Genomic DNA, 4,815 nt, shown 5'->3' on the forward strand with positions numbered 1-4,815 from the left:
TTGCACAGAAGTCGCGCTCGGGCTGCCCGCGCGCTCGCAGCAGGAACCAGGCTCCAGGCGCTGGCGCCGGGGCCGCGGCAGGAGGCGAGTTCGCTCCCTGCGGCGGGCGCGGCCCGGGCGCCCCGGCCTCCTCGGCCCCGGAGAGCGGCGGCGGCGGCGGCGGCCTCCCTGGCGCGGTAGGCAGCGCCGGGCACGGGAGACCGGGCGGGTGGGGGTCCGGACGGGGATCGCGGCACTCGGGGACCGAGTGGTGGGCGCGGGGCCGGGCGCTGGGGGCCTGGTGGGTGAGGGTCCCGCTGGGGACCCGCTAGGGGGCCGCGGGGAACCCTTCTCTCGCCACAGGTCCTGGCCGAGGGGGCCAGGGCGCCGCCCAGAGCCGCTGCGGCTGCGGGCGCCTTGCGGGTCGCGGCGGCCCGGGGGTCCCACCTGCGGGGGCGAGACAAGGCGGGGGTCCCGGCGGCCGCGACCACTGTCGCGCCCGGGGTTGAGCCTCGGCTGCTGCAGACCCGGGGAGGGGACCCCGGGCGCGCGGCGGCCCCCACCGACTTCCAGGTGCCCCGGCGCCCCCGGGCTCCGTTCCCGCGGCTGTCCCCGCGGCCGAGGCGGGGGCGCTGACCTGCCCCTCCCACACGGGGGCAGCGCGACCCTGCTCCGCGAAGTTAGTTTCGCTTTTCCCGCCAGTCGGGAGCCGGATCTGCAGTGTGGCCCTACTGGCCCCCTCGGGGCTCCCCTGCCCTGCTCGCCGCGCCTCCCCCGGGGAGTCCGCCGGGGCGACACCCCGGGCGGCGCCTCCCTCTCCGCCATCCCGGAGCCGCCGCAGCTTCTCCCGGCAACCAGGGGGGAGCCGAGTGTTGTGTCAGCAGATCGATTGAAACAGAAAAACCAGAGCGGCCTGGGTCGGTCGGTGGCCCCGCGGGAAGGGTCAGCCCGCGGCCAGGGTGTGTGGGGACTTGGTAATTGTCCTGTTCGAGTTCAAGGCGAGGGCTCCGGGAATGCTCACTGGCCCCTGCCGCGCGGGCTTGCCCTGATGGGAGACTGCAAGTGAGTGTGTGAGTGAGTGTGCGGCTGGGTGTGAGGGGTCTGGCGACCGAGTGTCTGTGTGTCTCTGAGCCTGCCTGTGTGGGTGTGCCTGAGCGAGTCAGGGTGCTGCGTCTGTGTGTCTGTGTGAGATTACGTGTGCGTGCGGTGTGTGTTTCTGTGTCTGTGTGTGTCTCTGAGTGTTTCTGTGTGTCTGGGCATCAGTGAGTGCGTGCCTGGGGTGAGTGTGTATGGGGTGAGTGTGCATCTCTGCGTGTGTGTGTGTGTGTGTGCCTGGGGTGAGTGTGTGTGTGTTTATGGGGTGAGTGTGCATCTCTGCGAGTGTGTGTGTCTGAGTGTGTGCCTGGGGTGAGTGTATGTGTGTGTGTGTGTGTGCACCATCTAAGGTAACCTGGCCGTGGGGCTGCTGGTGACCGAGAGCTGCTGGTGACCGAGAGCTGCTTACCTTGACTTTCCTTGCTTGGTTCTTTCTCAGAAGTGGGCTGCTCAGACTGGTCGCCCTGCGGATGCTAGCTGGGGAGAACACAGGCTCCTTCTCCTTCCCTCTCCTCTTCTCTGAAAATGAACCGGGCGGATTGGGGGTGAGTTGGCAGGGGCTGCTTCCTGAGTGAGTAATATTTAATTAAACACTCCAGCCGGTAGCATCAGAAACTGATCATGAGCTGAGTTTTAACAGGTGGTGATGGTAAAAAACGCCATCCCGGGTGACTGCAGATCGGTGTCCTTGGCAGAATTCTCTGCTGGGGCAGGACAGCGCGGGAGGGGGCCCAGAGCTTCATCCCTGGTTGCTGGGTGTGAGGACAGCAAGCATCCCTTCTCGGCCCTGTTCCTTTCTGATACTCCCCCTCTGGGTGGTGGAAAGTGCTAGATTTAAGCACGAGGGGCATAGACAGGCTTCCCTCTGCTGAGGCATCACGGAGCTGAGGGAAGCCCTGTCTTACTTACAGGGCATCTATGTAGGCCAAGCTTTCCCTTCCCAGCAGAGGCCCGGAGAGGGTGGCTGACTTGCACACACTGCAGAGCCAGGCCTGTGGACGGTCTCCAGAGCCCTGGCTGTTGCCCCAGGTTTCTGCCTCTGGTGCTGAGGTCATGGGCCAGGCACCTCACGTCCCCCCAGCTGTAAGGTGATGGACTGGATTAGATCATTTTCAGCACTTCTTGTTCTCTTACTGCTTTTCCTTCTGCAGAGAGGGCTTTACCCAGGAGAGAGAGTTTGCCAGTGGGGAGGTGTGGAATGGCCCAGTGCAATAACTTTATAAATCCTTTTCTTTCCCAGCCTGGCTACCACCAGGGAAGCAGAATCAACCACAGTGGTTCTGACAGTCACGAACCAAGCAGGGGCAGACCTGGCTTCAGGGAGGTCGGGGCTATGGGGAGATGGTGGGTTCTGGGGGTTGTGCGGCTCTTAGGAAGGAGTGGTCCCACCGGGGGCCCTGGGTGATGTCACTGTGTTGCTGGGTGAGACTGCATTCCTTGGGCTGCTCTAGCAAGGTTGAAACCACCCTCCAGTGGGCTCCTGGGGCTGCCTCCTGAAACACTCTGGGCCCCTGGGCAATCAGCGTAGAGGTTTCGTTTCTCCTCTGGAGCCTGGGAACAGGATGGGGGGTGGGGAGGGTGAGCTGGTGGAGGTGAGTGCTGCCCCTGCTCACTGGGGACAGTGGAGACTATGCTCCCCTGGCTGCGCCTGGTCCCCTTCTTGGACCTTCCCCCTCCTGGGGTGAGCAGAGACTTGCCCACTGATGCGTTTTCACATTTAGCCAAACCTCCGATTCTATAGTGTTGAGAATTTTGTCCAGGAATTTCACACCAGTTCTTTGCAAGAAATAGCTTATGGCTCATGGGCATAATCCGTTTATGTTTTGGTGCCTGAGGAGTTTGAGAACGAGGATCTTTATCAGACAAAAGCACAGGGCAGGTGTAGATGGGCCTCTGTCCGCCTCGGGATGCGTAAGCCTGTCCCTCCCCGACAAGCCTGACTGATGAAATCCACGCTTTTATTTTGGACTTCCCACCTAGCGCTTTCCCTTTTCCCAGGTAGCTGATAGAGTGAGCCCCTCCTAATCTAAGAGTCAAAGTCCAGCTCATAGTCAGGTGCCAGGCGTGTCCTGCTGTGTGCTTCCCAGGCGTGACGTTGTTGGATGGTGGTGGTGGTGATAGTAGGAAATGTGCTAGTGCCAGGCTCTGATCTGAGTCCTTGAGACATTAACCCTTGTACTTTTCCTAAGAACCCGGGGCAGCGAGCAGGTTCTCCTTCCATCCCCCTCCTCCTGGGGCTGGAACGGCCAGCTACACGACTTGGCCAAAGTCTTGCTGCTACCGCCGGGGTGCAGAGCAGAACTCTGACCCTGATTTTGGTGCTTAAGCTCTCTTAGTTAGTACAGTGTGCCCCCCTCTATCCCCTTGACCTTTTCTTCAAGAAGCACGTGCTAATTTTTTTAATGAAAAATGCCTATTATTACGGAAAATTGCACATATATAGCAGGGCTGGGAGAAGGGTATAGGGTTCCCCCACTGGCTTCAAGTGTCCACGCATATACACACCCTCGCGCTCACACACCGCTGTATACACGCACGCACGTGTCCACACGCACGTGCACACACTCATGCTGGACTCTTCTGAACCAAACCTCAGACGTGGTATCAGGTCATCTGTAAGTACTCGCTAAGCATTTAAGCGAAATCTCAAGCCTCAGAGAGGTAGACTGATGCCATGGCGGGCAGGTTGGGTTAAGCGCACTCTGCCTGGCTGGACTTGAGGGTCCTTCCTGGCTGTGGCAAGGGGAGGATGGCTCACTGGGAGATCTGTCTTGCTGCTGCCGCCACCATCCCCCCCCAGAGTCTTCGGGAAGCTTCTTGCTTGTTTTGTGTTTTAAAGTTCTGTTCGTTGCTCAACATTACAAATAAATGAGTCCGCTGGTCATGAGACGGACCACATCAAGAACAGACCTAGGCTCCCTGCGGGCCTCCCTTGGAGATGGGGAGGAGGACCTGAAAGGCACAGCCCTGCTTTGCCCCTCATCGAGGCTGGGCCTTGGGTGGGCATGGGCATTCGAGATAGGGCCTGGGCGGCAGGGGATGTGGAAGTGGTTTGTAAACAAGCTTAAACCCAAGCTTAATCGTCTTGAAGTCCCCACAGTGCGGGTAACGGATGGAGGAACGTGTGGGCGCCTGCCACCCTCGGGAGGCGGTGGGTGATTTGGGCCCAAGACTCAGGGCATGTGGGACGTAAATGCCACGGCAGGGTTGGGGGTGGGGGGATCCAGGATCTACCTGGTGACAAGTCTTGACAGTTGCCCCAGCTGTGAAGAGCCCTTGCCAGACAGGCTGCTTGTGGCCACACAGCTCCTGGCTCTGCTTTCAGGCCTGCGATTATTAAAAATGTTTCTTTGTGTCCTGCTGCATCTGTTTCCCACTGGTTGGGCTGGAGGCTGGCGGCGCTTTCAAGGTGGAATCCACAGGTTGGGTAACTATTTGGACACGGGGTGTGAAGAACTGCAAATGTCTGGGAGCCTCCTGGCCAGTTTGGGGGTCTGAGTGGATGGTGACCCTAGAGAGAGGGCTGGGGGCCAGGGGCATGGAGGTGCCTTGAGCCTCTCCCAGGTAGAAATGGTCTGTGGATGTGTCCAGATGGCAGCTAGGCCAGGGGCTCTAGAGAGAAGCCTGGGCTGGAGACAGAAACTTTGGAACCTTCTTTCCAAGGGGGTCAGCAGAAGAGCATCGGGCATGAGATGAGGCGTGCCCGGGAATAGAACCCTTGTTCTGGCATTTTCATCTAGA

At 60.1% G+C, this 4,815-nt stretch overlaps 1 protein-coding gene across 1 annotated transcript in view; it reads left to right on the plus strand.

Annotated features, from left to right (window-relative positions):
• SPSB1 (splA/ryanodine receptor domain and SOCS box containing 1) overlaps window positions 1-4,815 on the plus strand; it is a 63,539-nt gene continuing 58,724 nt past the window's right edge. Inside the window, exon 1 of the mRNA XM_081817462.1 lies at window positions 1-176. The gene's annotated coding sequence lies outside the window, so the exon portion shown is untranslated. The remainder of the gene's footprint in view (window positions 177-4,815) is intronic.

Source organism: Leptonychotes weddellii, chromosome 4 (assembly GCF_054177405.1).
Source record: "Leptonychotes weddellii isolate Sample4059 chromosome 4, ASM5417740v2, whole genome shotgun sequence".
NCBI lineage: Eukaryota > Metazoa > Chordata > Mammalia > Carnivora > Phocidae > Leptonychotes > Leptonychotes weddellii.